Below are 16,671 nucleotides of genomic sequence, written 5' to 3'. Positions count from 1 at the left end.
TTCCAACAGTTCAGGGAAGTACATGTTAAGAAGAATTCAACTCAGAATATTCATTGTTTAAAAACACAGCATTTCCCATTTGCTGAAGGCCTACTATGTGCCGGGGACTTGGCAGGCACTGCTCTAAGCATCATAAGACACCAAATGAAGACACCAAAGCAAATGGAAATTCAATGACTCTCTTAAGTCACATGGCTGGGAAGTGGCAGAGCCAGGGTTCAAACCCTCATCTGGTTGCTTCTCTCATGACATTTTCTTTTCTTTCCCATAATCCTGTAGGGGCCTCCTGCAATTGCTATTACCTGGGTTGGAATCCCAAAGCCCAGAAATGAAAGCTGACTCACCAGAGTGGCCAAGCCAACTCAGGGCCAAGCAAGGACCAGGACAGGGGGAGGGTGGAGGAGGGGGGTTTTCGGAGCAGGAGAAACCTATGCGGAAGGTTACGCAGAAGGAAATTGTTTGTTGTGAAACATTTAATTATTGCACTTGGGGGTAATTTATTATCAGGGAAATTAAGTGATTCCATTAGCCTCCTGTCGCTTTCCAAAATAATTCTGTCAGGGTGGGGTGAGGGGGGGAAAGGAGATGAGAGCGTCTCTGTTTTAATTTGTTTTTCTGCCGATTGCCAAATGGAGGTCCAGGCTCCATTCATCTATGGGAAGGGAGTTGGCAAAGGTCCTGTGTGAGCTTTTCTGCCAGAGTCAGCCCCTCTGCAGCTGCATTTCCATATCAGAACAAAAAACCAGCCCAGCTTGGGAAAATGGGGCAAGGGCCCAGTCAACACAGAAAGAGACCAGAGGTCTGGGACTGGAGCCAGCTCAGCCACCAGCAGGCTCTGGGGCCTTGGGCAACTCACCCCCCAACTCATAAATGAGATGCTCAAATGGTAATGCCTCTTCCCCTGAACATGCCCTAAGCACCCACTGATTCAAGCTTCCAATAATCGTTGTGCCTTAGCACAACATTTGGCTTGTAAAAAGCTCAATCGATGGCAATGCCTTCCTTCCATGCTCACCACCAGGTACTGTTGCTATCTGTATTTAAAAGATGTGGCTCTGAGGGAGCCAACAGTGGGGCCTGAGCAGGAGTCCAGGCCTGAGTCCTCAGCCAGAGCTCTAAGTCACTGTCCTGTCCTGTCATCTCCTTCCATGTTGGCCCGGGGAACGCTCTCTCTGTACCTCAATCACCCACATCACAGCAACATAACATCCTGCCTCCCTGGGCTGTGAGCAGCTGAAGGTAAAGCACTCTTGTTTTCTTCTTTATGTCTGAACTAGCCCAGAGCCTAACCAAATGCAAACGTGCCTTGTTACTCTTTGTATCCCCAGTTCTCGGCACTCAGCAGGTACCCAATATATGTTTGTTGAATTAATGGATCTCTCTGTAATATGAAATTTCTTACTTAGCTGAATGGGTAACCAGGTCTCAACCAGGGAGAGGGAACTGTGCCTTTTTTCATGGAAAATCTACATACGAGGAGAGAGAACAGCTGAGGATGGTCTGGCAATTTCAGTGGGGAGAAGCCAAACTGTGCTCTTCTGAACAAGGGCTCCGATTTCCTCATCAACTGCACTGTGGCTCCACAGAGATGAATGCCACCAACCGAGAAGGGTGCTAGAGGCCATGGACTACAGGGAGCAGCCTGTCCTAGGCGCCCAGCCCTGGGTATGTACCCAGGCAGCTGCAGTTTCCTCATCACTTCCTCATCTATAACCTGATGACTGAGTAGCATCACTCAGCCTCTGTAGTTGGAGCCAGGAACTACAGGGTACCAAGATCTGTGTTTTGGTTGCTGGCAGACCCAGGCACCATGTGAGATCTTCTGGGGGGGTCAGCGCCAGGGAGTCAGGGCACTTCATGGTTCAGGCAGGCACCAAGCTCAAAGCCAAGGGCGCCCAACTCTGTCATCCACAGAGGCACCAAGGCATGTGGCCACTATTACCAAGTGATTATCCTAGCTCCCCAGTCATGTCCCCTGTGCTGGAAGTGAGACTTTCCCGCCGTGGACATTGTGTCTGACCCCACAATCCTCAGTCCACCACAGTGTTCAGTCAAGGATCCACAGCTGGAAGGAACATGGTCTGAATGCTTTTCTAAGTCAATAAACAGCGTTGGTTACCATCAACCACACACACTGAAGATGTGCCCATCAGCAGAGCCCATGAACACAGATTGGGAGGGAGATCCAGGTGCCCGACCCAAGTCCTGCACGTCCTGGTCCCCACTCCTTTGGGGACAGGGAGGTACAGGCATCCCTCTTCTATAATGGCTGCCTGGGTCCTTTATCCATATCTGCCATGAGCTAGCTAGCTAGAGTCAATCAAATCCCCCATATTGGGGTCTCAAACTTTAATATGCTCACAAATCACCTGGGGAACTTGTTAAAGCAGATTTCGATATAGTCGGACTGGGGAGGGGCCCAAAATTCTGTTTCTAACAAGCTCTCAGGTGATAGTGATACTGCTGGTCTGCAGATGACACTTTGAGTAGCCATGCCCTGAACTCTCTGAGCCCCAGTTTCATCTGTAAAATGGGGCTCATACTAGCCACCTCACCAAGTTGTTGGAGATTAAATACCATAACATATGTGAAGCACCCAGCAAAGTGTCTGGCACATAATGGGGCATGTAACAAAGATGCGTTCCACCTTTCCTGCACTTCCACACCTTTCCAGCTAACCCCTGAGCCACTGGTTCTTGGCCTTGTTTGGCTGATAGACCCCTCTGAGAACCTCATGAAAACTAAAGGCTCATTACCAGTCAGGGTGGGCTAGGTTGTGCTGTGATAACAAACAAGTCCAAAAGCTCCATGGTTTAACACAACCAACCTTTACTTCCTGCTCCTGCTACCTGTCTAGCATGACTCAGGGTGCTCTGATCATAGTCATTCAGAGACCCAGAATGACAGAGGCTCCATCTCAACATACACGTCCTTGGTCATCATGGTGGAGGGAAGGCACACGGGGAATCACACATTGGCTCTTACATGTCTGCCCAGAAGTGACATGTGTCACTTCCACTCACATTTTAGAAGCCAAAACAAGTCCAGGGCAATGCCTCATCTCAAAGGGGCCAAGGAAGTGCAGCCCAGAAGATGGATAGCCCGATGTAGTTGGTGAAGGACACTAATAATTACCACCAACCTACTTCTCACAGGAAAGAATGTAATATAGAAGCTTGCCCTAATTTCAGGAGGTCCACAGATCCCCCCAAGCCCAGTTCATACTCTGCACTTTCTGAGCATGGTCAAAAGAGACTGGGGAGACGCAGTGCTCATTCAGCAAGTCAATAAATGTTGATTGTGTACGTACTATATCAGGCACCTTCTGGGTGGGAAACAAGATAGAACAGGTCCATGCTCTCACAGGCCTTACATTCTAGCAGGAATAAACAATCAATGAGGAAATTACAGCAGGTACTTAAGTACCATCAAGGTAATGAACAATAGTGTGATGTGACAGGGAGTAAGTGGGTGGCGGGGAGGGACTTATTTTAGATGGAGAAGTCAGGGAAGGATATTCTGAGAGGTGATATCTGACATCAAAACTGAAGGAGCAGAAGGAGCCAGACATGTGCCGAGCTAGAAGAAAAGCATTCCAGGCAGAGGGGACAGCAAGTGCAAAGGCCCTGTGGTAGGAAGAGATCAGTGTGCTGGATGGACAGAGAGAAAGCCAGTGTGGCAGGGCTCAGTGAGTGAAGTGGGCAGTGGTAGAAGATGTGGGAGGTGCGGTCCGAGAGGTCAGCAGAGGCCTGATTGTGCAGGCCCTGGGTATGTGTTCATGCTGCCTGACCCAGATCCTGAGTGTCCTTCCCCCATTGCAAGGGGAGTTAGAGTTATCCTGGCAGGAGTCAGCTGGAATCTCAGAACAACACGGCCTGAAGCTGAAGCCAAGGCCTGAAGGGCAGGTGACACTAGTGCTAAACCCAGTAGCCTAGAGAACAAGACCCTCCATAAACATCCACCTTCCAAAGTCTTTTCTCTCCCCTGCACAGGGCTCAGCTTGAGACCTCCCTTCTGTAACTCAACACATCTCTCTTTTCCCTTGTACAATGACCCATTCTGCCCTCCTCTCCTCCCCTCGGCTGCACTAGACCGGCCTCCCTGTCTCCAGAACAAGCTCCCTGCTTTCCTTCCTCCAAGCAGTTCTGATGTTCCTCCCTAAAATGCTATTCCATGTCCTCTCTTCCTGAACATGAACTATTCTTCCTGCAGAAAGCAGCTTAAATTCCACCTCTTTTCTGTCACCGTTAAGGATCACCCTTCACTAGAGCCAGCTGACCTCTTGTTGATTTTTGAAATTTGTCCCAGCAGCATTGACTTGGCCCAATGGTTTTGGTTATTATGTAATGCACACTTCTCATCTCTCTGAGGAAACTAAGCTCTTAGAGAAGAACGATGGAGGTAAGCAGGTGCCCTGTGAGTACCCATCAGAGTGCTGAGCACACAGTTGCTACTCAGAAAATGGTGTGACTCATTAAGACAGAGGCAGCAAGCAGGCTTGGAAATATGCCAAAGCTGCCAGCTGTGCCCAGACCCTCTGGATGACAGGGGTGGGCCCGTGGCTTGCTCATCTTTGCGTTCCCAGCCCCCAGTCCATGGCCTGGAGCTGGCCACGACTCAATGAAGGCTTGTGAAATAAACCACCGGACACATATTAGGTTGGTGATTTGGGGTAAGTGACTTGAGCTTCAGTTTCCTTATCTCTAAACCAGGAACGATGATTCCCGCCCACATAAGGTTATTGTGAAGACCAAGTAAAACATGAAAGGGTTCTGTGAACTATACAGTCCTCGTGTATTATGAGTGGCTGAATGGATCCCTGGTCAACAGACCTTTTCATTTTCCAGTGGATGCCACGCCCAGTGGAGAAGGATGTGAACCGGAGATTTGGCCCAAGCACATCCTGCTTCCTACCACAACAGGCCAGACCAAAAGCAAAGCGTAACAGGGCTGTGTTTCAGGGAAGAGTGTCTTCTCACCCAGAGTGTCTGATACCAACTCTGCTTGCTCTTTCTCCTGGCCTCATGGGGAGAGGGAAGGGGAGCTTGGGCAGCCAGGTTTCATACTGTCCCTGGTCCCTAGCCTCCTGCCACTACATTTGCTTTTCACGGGGTTGAGTTGAGTCGCCCTCCAGAGATCTGCTCTGACTTCCTGCACATTCTGGACATCAGAGGAGAGCCTGAGTAGCAGCGGGAAAGGTAAGTCCATCCTATGTGCAGACAATGAGATCCTATTGAGCCGTGAACGATGCAGACCTGGAGGCCAACACCACTTTCAGCACCTACACACCCAGGTAACATTTCCCAGGCAGGCAAGGCTGAGTGACATTTCAGCTCTGCCGTGAAAATGCTGTATGATCTTGGGCAAGCTCCTCAGTCCTTCAAGTTTCAGGTTTCCTCCTGGCACTTACTTCATGAGGTGCTGGTAAGAATGCATCCAGATAACGCTTGTAAGAGCATGTAGCATAGTGCCTGGCGCGTGAAAGAGCTCAATCAACTTTTCGCTATTTTTATTATTATGCCACCATCACGCCACAGGTGTGGGGTTCGAAAAGTATCCATGCAGGGCCGGCCGAGTGGCGCGATGGTTAAGAACTGGCTTGGGACGCCAGAGGGCCCCGGTTCGGATCCCACATATGAGGGCCAGTGACACTGCCCTCCACAGCTAAGATGCTGAACAACAGCTCAACCCGGAGCTGGGCTGCCGTGAGTCGCTGGCGACGGTGTAGGCTGCAGCCCCTGTGGCAGTGGGTTGCCATGGGCTACCGTATGTAGCCAGCAGCCAGCGTGAGCGGCCAGCAGCCGCTGTGAGTGGCCGTCCAGAAGCCGGCGACTGATCTGCCTCGCCCGGGAAGAGCGCAATGATGGTGCCAACTTGGGCCAGTGAAGCAACATCCTCCACAACTAGACTGAAGAAACAAAATGACAGCAACTTGTCTGTTCCCCTTCCCCCAATTCCCCAGCACTGTTCCCATCCCCCCAATTCCCCAATAAAAATCTTAAAAAAAAAAAAGAAAAGAAAAGTATCCATGCAGAGGGCTGGAAGCTAGGACCTCCATGTTCTCTCACACACCCTCCAAACGCAAAAGAGCCATGATCCTGCAACCCATGTCCCTAAGATATTTGGGGAGGTTTCCTCCATCCCCCATTCACACTCCTCAGACTCAGAGACAAAGGTGTCTGTTCCCTGAAGTCTTGCTTCTATTGTACAACAACATATGCAGAACAAACTGGAAAATGTCTACACTGGCAGATTCCCAGACCCTGATGGCTCACATAATGGCCACATGTAGAAACTCTCCTTTTGATTATGAAGGGAGGAAGAGGGCAGGGACAGAAGGCAGAGCTCAGAAACATTCCTATCCCAAAGCCAAGTCTACCCCAGGCTCCCACTCAGGACCACCACGGAAGTCTCGCCTGTCTGGCTTCGGTAAGAGACAGCACTGGAGGAAACGGAACTTTCTTTCACTCTTTAATAAATGTTATATCCACTGATCAGCATGGTAAAAGGACTTAGACATAAAACCACAGGAAGAAGAGTTAATAAAATCGAGAACATTCTCCCTGGAGAAGAATAGATGTAGGAAGGAGACAGATGGGGAGTAAAGGCAGGGAAAGAAATGACAAAGGGCTCTCTAAACACACTTGAAATAGAATGTTCATGGAAATGAAATGAGAATGACCCTGCAAGGCTCTGTAACTTAAACAAAGGCCAAGATGTGCAGCTTCCTGGGCAGTCAAAACGGGATCACTAACAGAACTTGGGAGTAATCGAAGCTGTCTAAAAGCAAAACAGGCTGTGTGAACTGAGTTATCCATCCACTACCAGGGACAAACGAGCAAGCAGTGCTGCCATCTTTTAGTCAGAGACCAAGAGGTTGGTGCTACAAATTCACGTGACAATTCCCCAAACCCTTCAAGCACTTCGAGGACTCCAAGCAGCCGACATCGGTGGCTCCCCTGGAGACCATTGCCGCCAATGTGCAGGCACGGCACTGCTGCCCTGCTGTCCGCTCAGGGCCTCTCCTGGGGACACTTGGCACACTGTAAACTTAGTCATAACACATCAGACAATTTATTCAGATTTCTTCAATTCCATTACCAGGCCCTTTGGGGGCCAAATGGGGAAAAGACTCACTATACTGGCTAGCCAGAGAATCAATCGTGCCTGCCCTCCATGGAAACACTGGCCTGCCTCCCGCAGCCTCCCGGACCAGGGCTGCCATGTTGCCAGGACAGCGAGATGCAAGCCTGCTGGAGGGACAGTAGGCTAGCAATGGCCAGCAGATGACACCAATATGGATGTAGCACCTGGAGATACTGCATCTGTTTAGTGACTCTAAGGGGTGCCATCCTGGGGGCAGAGCCGAGGGAATCTCAGAGCAGATGAAGCCAGGGCTCGGGTATCTCCCCACCTCTGGACTCATTCTGAGCAGTAATGGATTTCCTTCCTGCCCAAACCCATCCACTCAGCGTTTTGTTGCTGTAGTTATGAGCCTTCTAAGAGATTTAGGAACCCAATCTCCTGTCCTCTCCTCCCCCGACATCATGCTTGAGAAACACCCAGAGCCTATCCAAACTAAGGTTGCCAAATAAAGCTAAGGTAAACTTCAGGTAAACAATAAATAATTTTTTAGTATAAGTATGTCCCAAGTACTTACCAGGCCTGACAATTAAGTTCGTGAACTCATCCTAGAAAAAGTGCTACATGATAGGTGAATATCACTATGGTCACCTTTGAAGTATTCCCCTTGGGAAGCTGTGCACCCATGCCAGTGCTTAGTGCATCCTTCAAAGCAATTTCAGAGCAATTTCTGGAATGGCCATCAGAGCCGTTGTCGTATTACTCTTGATGTCCTGAATGTCATCAAAATGTCTGCTTTTCAATATTTCCTTTATCTTCTGGTAAAGAAAGAAGTCACTGGGGGCCAGATCAGGTGAGCAGGGAGGGTGTTCCAATACAGTGATTTGTTTACTGGCGAAAAACTCCCTCTCAGACAGTGCTGTGTGAGCTGGTGCATTATTGTGATGCAAGGGCCACGAATAGTTGGCGAAAAGTTCAGGTCATCTAACTTTTTCATGCAGTCTTTTCAGCACTTGCAAATAGTAAACTTGGTTCACTGTTTGTCCAGTTGGTGCAAATTCATAATGAACAATCCCTCTTATATCAAAAAATTAGCAACATCATTGCAACAAGTTCTCAAATTTAATTGTCAGTCCTCGTACGCTAGAAAAATGATTCACTGTTATCTGAAATTCAGAGTTAACTGGGTGACCTGTACTTCACCTGGCAACCTTGCTCCAAACTCCTCGTTTTCTCTCACCTAGTAGTGGACTAGCTTCCCAAATGGTTTCGCCACCTTTAGAGGCTACTGGGATGGCACCAGTATGCTTCCTGGAGCAGCCTGGGAGGTGCTCAGAGAACCACAACCACCCTGTACTCCTCTCAGTGATGCTGGGTTCAGGCTGGAGAGGGCCCAATCAATGGCCCCTCTTTCCTGCCAGGTCCTAACAAATGGTGAAGAGAGAAGAGTGGGGAGGAGGGGAGACCAAATATCACCTTAATGGCTGAGAAAGCTGATTTGGGAGAATGTGGCTGAGACTCACAAACACTGTGCCTCCTAATACTGAACCCCAGGATCAGACAAATCACCGACCCAGTTCCAGGCTACCCTGGACCCTCCCAGTCCTGCTGTGGGCAGGACAGGAGTGGGGAGGGGCTGCCATCACCCTAACTCACCACATGGCCAAGAACAATGGAGACTCAGGCAAGAAGAAATGGTGAAGGTTCCCATGACCTATTTATTCTCCCAAACTCACCATCAGCTGAATCCTTTAGTCCATTTTCCTCCCCACTTCCTACCCACCTCTCTGGGAGAAGCGAGGTCTGGAATATTGGGCTAATGGATGGCCTCCACGAAGAAGGATCAACCATGTGGCTTGATCTTGGCCTCATGGGCGACATTTAGGGGCCTGCGGGGCCCACAGGCAGCAGACCACTCCCATGGTACCCTTTGATGACTAGGCCTGGATCACAGAGGTACTAGTCAAAATGAGCCCTGGCCAACACACAGAGATCACCCTTAACTTCCCTGTGCCTCAGTTTCTTCATCTGTGCAATGGGAAGGCTCGTTCATGGATGTGCTGCAGCACGCCCGCCCAGCACATAGAGCACGCCACATAGATTTGACTCCTGCCATCGCTGTCTCTGACCAGGAGAGGAAGTGGGGGTGACTAGGCATGGATGAGGCTCTTAAGGAGAAGAGAAAAGAGGAAGAAAGGGAGGGTTAAGCTGAGTTAGAGTGAGATATAGAAGGCAGCTGGGGGTTGGGCCGTGGCAAGGTGGAGGAGACAGGAACAAGATGAATGGGGCTAGGCTGGCCTCCGGGTGAACTCAGGGTGGAAGCAATGCCCTGCAGGGAGCATGGGAATAGAGGAGAGGAAGCCCTCTGTCCCCCCTCACACCCTCAAAGGCTGAGGGTCTCAGAGTTACGACAAGCTTGAGGTGCAGGCAGGCTATGACTGAAGGCGTGGCTCCAGGCCCAGCTGGAGCAGGGATGCTCACGGGACCCAAACAGAAGCCACAGTAAACCAACAGTGAGGGAGGATAAAAGGCAGCTGGACCCATGGAAACTCAGAGCTTATGCTGGATTGCAGACTCGGGCATTCATTCACCTGACCACTCACATATACGCTCATTCATTCATTCATTCAACTAAAGTGATGCAGTGTCTCCTCTTCCCCGGGCCCTGTGCTAAGCACTGGGGTATAAAGGTGAACACGACAGCCATGGCTCCTGACTTCATAGAACAGCTTTCCTATATTGGGAGAGATGGACCCAAAAAACACATGAAATAACTGCAACATTCTGGAAAGTTCTATGAAGGAAACATCAGAGCTGAGAAAAAGAATTATAGGGGGTCCAGCTTCAGAAAGGGGATCAAGGAAGTCCTTGCTGAAGTGGTGACATGTTCACTAGGATCTAATAGATTGAAAGAGCCAGCTCTGGGAAGAGCTCTTCAAGCATAAGGTGCAGCACGTGCAAAGGCCCTGAGGTGGAAAAAGTCAGGAGTGTTTAGGGCAGCAGGACCAATGCCCAGCCCTACACTCTGGGAGGCGACAGTGCCTCCTTCCCAGTCTGCCCTGGTGAGGAAGAGCTCAGCCTGAGACTGGGATGACACCTGCTGGGTGAAGGACCAGAGTGGGTCAGGAGGCATGAGCAGGGTGAGGGCTCCTGAATGTCCACTCATCTAGGAGAGAGTCAGTTACCACAAGGCAATTAGAATGCATGGCAGGACAGAGTATCCCTGAACACCTACTGTGAGGCCAAGGTATGGGGGGCTCCCTGAGGGCTGGAGGCCTCTGGAAGGCTTCCTGGAGAAGCTCCCCAAGGAGCCCATTTGGACAAGCTGAGGGTGTCCAAGGATGTGAACAACAAGAGACAGGATTGGCTGTCTGTGAGGCAGCGAAGAAGCCTCTGGTGCCCCAGGTCCACTGCAGGGCAGCGATGATGTCACGGGGAGCAATTTTCCTTGTACTTGCTGGGGTGGAGGGAAAGGAGAAGAAAAACCACAGAGCGGCTTTGTTGGCTGCCCACCTATCTCCCAACCCTCTTTTCCTCTTCCTAACCAAACCCAGGTTGACACTGGATCGGCCACTCTACACACACACACACACACACACACACACACACACACACACACACACGTGCTTTGAGGGAATTGAAACCTTCAGCTCAAGGAGGTTGGCCCCAGCTGGCTTTAACCAATCAGCACATTCCATCTCGCAGCCAGAGTCATTGGTCCCAGGGAGCACATGTGACTGAAGCCCATCCAATCAGAGGGATCCCTGAGACTCTCACTTGCAGCTCTAGGCCTAGCTAAGAAGCATGAGGCACGTGTCAGTTACTATGCAACCAGGACAAAGAGATGGAAAGAACCTGGGGCTCTGATGACACCATCAAGGCCCTAGGTCAACCAATCCTGCAACCTACCCACCTCCATCTAGTTCCACAAACCAAGCATCATCTTTCATGATTAAACCAGTTCAAGCTGGGTGTTCTATTCCTTACAATGACAGCAAAAGCTGTTGCATATCCAGTATGTACTGGGCACTGAATTAAGTTCCATGTACACATTATTTCGTGTAGGGATTATCACTCTCACTTCACAAAAGAGAAACCTGGGGCTCAGAGAAGTGCAGTAACCTACCCAAGGTCACACAGCTAGAAGTGGCAGAGCTGACTCCAGGGCCTGGGTCGCTACACACCAGTTCCCCTGAGGCTAGCCTCCAGGGGCACACCTCAAGCTATAGCCCTCACGCAGACACTATTGAGGCAATGCCAGGGGTAGGATTTCAAGGTCCCTGAGGCTTGATCAGGAAAAGCTGGTCTGGCAGAGACCTGCGTTTCAATCCTGGCTCCCCACCTAGTGGCTATGTTACCTTGGGTGAGTTATTTCCCTTTTCTGAGGCTTAGATTCCCAGTGGGTAAAGTCAGGGTTGAAATATGTCCCTATTGTATCATGTATTACTTTAAAATACTTAACGTATAAACAATGTGGAGCAAATGTATACATGTGTCTACATTTATTTTCATCTTCACCTTAAGGCAAATATTAATCATTACAGTTTCCTATCAGGAATTCACACTCTAGAACATGCTACCAAGAGCTTGAACTACTCTTAGATAAATGTGTACCATAGGGTCTGTAGCTTAACCTAATAGAAATCAGACATTCATATCATCGGTGAAATGACAGGGTTTCGAGAAACAGGACTGGCTGGAAAGACTGTCCAGCATTCTGGCCTTTGCACAAACAGGATTCAAGAATCCAGAAACCCAGAAGCCCGGCAGAGTGTGGCACTAGAGTCCCCTTTGGTCCTGTGTGCCCCGCCCCCTCCTTAGTGGAGGGGCCTGTCACCTGGTCTGCCCAGAAGGGTGTCGGGTCCTGCCATCAAACCATGGTTCCTCCCCGTGGAGTGTTTCCACGCACAGAGCTTGTCCGAGTGCCAAGGAGAGAGCAGCAGCATCCTGAGCTCGTAGGAACAGGAGCGATGCTTTAGAAGTCATGGGCCTCTAGTTCTTCACATGGCAGAACCTGACGTGGGACGTGCGCCCGTTGCCACCCATCTCCAAGTGGCGAGAAGAAGATGCAGAACCGCAGCCCAGTAGTGGTTTTGGGAAGCTGTGTATTGACCAAAAACCCCTGGCAATTGTGGAACGGCCGAGTGGATTGAGATTCCGTCCTAGCTTCTCCTTCTTGGCTGTTGGATTCATGATAAGTTATGTGAAGTACTGGCAAACATCATTATCATCATTCTTGTTATTATTGGGCCTCTCTCTCCTTTAATCAAAGAACCTCTCTATGCTGGGAACGGAGCTGAGAAGAAGGCGGAGGAGAAAAGAAGGGAGCTGTTTTCTGAGGCTTAGAAGCCCCCATGTGTCCAGCCAACGACACTCCGGGCCCCAGAGGCTGCAGTGCATTAAATCTCAGGACACGTGGGCCATGAAGCGACCCTCCCGCTGGTGGCAAGAGCCCACCAGGGTTCTCTACTCCCAAGGTCATGAAGCCCATCACCCCAATCTCATGGCCACACAGGACCTACTAGAGCCCTTTTGCCTCTGTCACCAGCCACCAACACATGACACCGAGAGATGGCTATTTTGACGAGGGCATACTTTGTCATGAAGATATTTTGATGATGATCATAAAACTAATAGCATCAGAAATCATTTTGTTGTAACTGGTACATAGTACATGAAATAAATATTAGCTGAGTTCTTTATGTGGATGTTCTCATAATACAGTATCTTGTGAAATGTATTGCAATACAATGGGGAAAGTGAAGCTTATAAAAATTAAGTAAGGAATTTTCCCAAACTCACAGAGTAGGTGGCAGTTGAGATTTGAATGCAGGCAGTCTCATTTCAGAGCCTGTACTCTTAAATCACTGGTTTATAAAATACCAACAGAATTGGGGGAGAGGGGAAAGAATTGGAGAAGTAGACAATCAGAGTCTATCATTCAAATAGGAAAATAGACGAGCCAAAATATCTATAGAACATCTGAAAAAGGAGAGCTATGAAAAAGCATATGTTATTCCTCAATAATTAAATCCCTGTGTCACAGCATATGCTCAAATATCCCAATAGGATAGAATAAAACTGTGAGAAATAGACCCATCTATGTACGGAATTGAGTATGTGATAAATGTGGCATCTCAGATCAGTGACAGAAATAAGAATGAATCAATAAATGATATGGAGCCACTTGGGTGGCCATCTGGAGAAAAATAAAGTTGGACCCATCCCCCAAACTATACACTACAGTAGGATAAACTCTAAATGGATCAAAGATTTAAAACTAAAAATATATGAAACCATAAAGTTACCGGAAGAAAACAGCAGAATTTCTCTATTAGCCATGGGTAGACATTCTCTAACCAGGACTCAAATTCCAGAAGTCATAAAAGAAAAAATGGATCAATTTCACTAGTAAAAATTAACATTTATGCGTGGTAAAATGATAAGCAATAAAAATCTGGGAAGAAATATTTATAACACTAATCACAGATTGAGGACTAATCGCTCTAACACATACAAGCTCTTAAAAATCACTAAGAAAAGGACAAAACGCAGATGGATGTGGGTAGACAGCTCATAGCAAAGGAACCATAAGTGGCCCTTAACTATATGAAAGGGTGCTTGGCTATATTCACAATAAGGAAAATGCAAATGAAAACTACACTGAGAAAATATTGTTTATCTTGCAAGTTGGTCAAAAGCCAAAAATGTCACTATCCGCTCTGTGGGAGAGTCTGTGGAGAAACAAGCTTCTTCTTATGCTTTTTGTGGGGGAACCCCCGTGGAGAGCAATTTGGCATTATCTACCCCAATTACCCTTTAACCCAGTGATCCCATTACTGGGAACTTACCCTACAGGTAGACTTGCCAACATGTGAAGTGACATAGTTACAAGGTTCTTCAGTGCAGCATAGTTTATTACAGCCAAAGAAGATGAGAAACAGTCAAACGCCCATCAGCTGGGACTGGCTAAGTGAGTTATGGCATTATGGTTTTATGGTCTGTCCACCCCACGAAATACGTACTGTGCAGCTGTTGGAAGAAAAACATGAGAAGAATGAGGAAGTTTTTGGGTACTGATACAGAAAGAACCCCAAGATATATGGTGATTAGGGAAAGCCGCAGAACAATGTCTGTAATATGCGATTTTTGGTGTTAAAAAAACTGGAGGGTTAATATTTTTTTAATTTACTTGTATTGTCAAAAGAAACTAAAACTTAAAAGAGAAGCAAATAAAAGTGCCAGCCTATTAAGCATGGAGTGCATGACATGCACAGAAAGGGGACAGATGTGGAAAGGAGAGTTTTCACACTCGACTTTATCTTTTAACCATGTGAGTATATTACCTATTCAAAAAAAAATTTTTTTTTAATGTTAATGGGATCAAACAGATATCCTACCCCCGTCCTTTGACTCCTCCCATCCCAGACTCTGGCATGAGGCTCAGGGACCATTTAAGTAAAAAACCGATGAGGATCAAAGGTAACTGCTGAGTGTGTTTCTTATAGATTAACAGCAGCAATTTAGCATTTTGATGAAACTGTATTGAAATGTCCCACATTCAGTCACAGGTAGAAAACTGCAGAGAGCACCCAAGTACAGAATCTGAAGCCCCCCTCCCTTGCCCCAACCCCCACCTCCCCGCATTCTGCCACAGCACACTGATGGTTCTCAGGCCTGGCTGCACCTTAGAATCACCTGGGAAGCTTTAAAAACAGGACTCATGCCCGACCCAACACAAAACTAATCAGATCAGGCTGGACTCCCTATGATACCTGCTCTCATCCTGGGCACAGGTTGCCGTTGTAATTGCACACTTGTGCATGTGACTTTCTAACTAGTGTCTTACTCTCTTGAACAGTGAGATCATGGATGCAGAATCTGTGTCTCCTTGCTCACCATTGTATCCCACTGGCCTAGCAAACAGCTGGTGCTCAATAAATACTGGATGAGTGAATGAATGAATGAATTCTGGGACCCAGAGAAGGAAGCAGGAGGGCAGGGATATAAGGCAATAGCTAGGCTGACAGAGGACCCTGCCAGGTCCCCTTGGTAAGACCCCCACTTGGCCCAGCAGTTCACAGTGAGGAACCCAAGACCAGGGCTGCAACCCTTTACTCAGCTGTGACAGGTAACTCATTTTCTGCAGGGAGATGATCAATCTCACCAAGGGCCAAGGAGTATTGACCCTCAATTCTGACCAGGTTGCTGAGGGCTTTCTGATTGACAGACAACCCTAACTGCAGCCCAGAGCAAGCTGGTCACTCTGCTCTGGACATTATGACTTCCAGAGCCCCTCACAAGGCCCATATGTGCATAAGGGAGAAACTGACCAAATGGCAAAATACCATACAGGAGGTCCTGCCCCATGCTCTCGACCTTTCTCCTTTGAGTGGCAAAAAGGAGCCCAAGAGAACTGACTCCTGGGCTCAACCCAGCACTCCCCACTGTGCCCAAGGGTAGGTCACCCGCACGCCCTGGGCCTCTCTTGCCTCATTTGACAAATGAGGAACAATACCTGTGCCTTAGGCTTACTGTGGCTCGACATGTGGGTGGGTGCTCAACAGAGGTCATCTGGAGCAAATAAACCGGATGCCATGATCCGCCCAGCTAACAACAGTGCCGGGAGGTGGGAAGCGTGGGTTTCTCCTTCGGGAAGTATCCCCACGCTTAGCATCTTTGCCTGGTGGCTTGCCGCCCAGGGAGCACTGGGAGTCCTACAGAGCTAGAGGGCAGGAACAGCTGGCAAAAAGTTAGTTGGAGCCATTACCAAGGTAGACACAGAGGCCAAGTGTAAGGAAAGCCACTTCCAAAGCCAAACCCAAAGGGCGTGTGTGAGGCGATGGTCTGCAGAGGTAATCAGACCACAGGAACGGAGGTGAGGTGCTCAGAGTACAGCCCCTCGGGGAGTAAGGGAATGGGCCCCATGGATGCTTTCTCCCACGCCTCCCGCCTTGTAGCTAGCCAGGGTCTGGGTCTCTTCCGGACACAGCGCCTCCAGCATGCCTTGAGGCATGCAACAGTAATACAATGAATGAACATGTACGGAATGCCCTCTGAGCCAGGGGCTGTTCTAGGCCCTTCGTGTGTATGATCTCCAGGTACTATTATCATCCCATTTGTCAGACGAGGAGACTGGGGCACAGAGAGGCCAGCGAACTTGCTCTAGCCTTTGAGACTCTGCCACCCCATACAATAGCCGCTAATGACATTCAGCTGGTGAGCACTGGCAGGTGGCTAGTTTGAATTGGGATGCTCTGTACGTACGAAATCCATGGCGGCTCAAAGTACCAAAAGAAGATCGTAAAATATCTCAGTACCTATTTTTATATTGATTACATATTGAAATGATAATATCTTGGATATATTGGATTTGATAACATGCATTATTAAAATTAATTTCACTTGTTTCTTTTCACTTTTATAATGTGGCTGCTAGAAATTTTTAAGTGACATGCTCCCATTACGCTTCTATTGGACGGCACTGCTTTGCGGCACAAGTTAGGGGGATCAAGGCATGACGACATTTGAGTCAGGCCAAACACCGTACGACTGGAACTCACCACGCACAACTTCTGAGGACGTGCC

The sequence above is a fragment of the Hipposideros armiger genome, unplaced genomic scaffold (assembly GCF_001890085.2).
Source record: "Hipposideros armiger isolate ML-2016 unplaced genomic scaffold, ASM189008v1 scaffold_105, whole genome shotgun sequence".
Classification (NCBI taxonomy): Eukaryota; Metazoa; Chordata; class Mammalia; order Chiroptera; family Hipposideridae; genus Hipposideros; species Hipposideros armiger.
The sequence above is the reverse complement of the archived record's forward strand: the minus strand, read 5'-3'. Positions refer to the sequence as shown.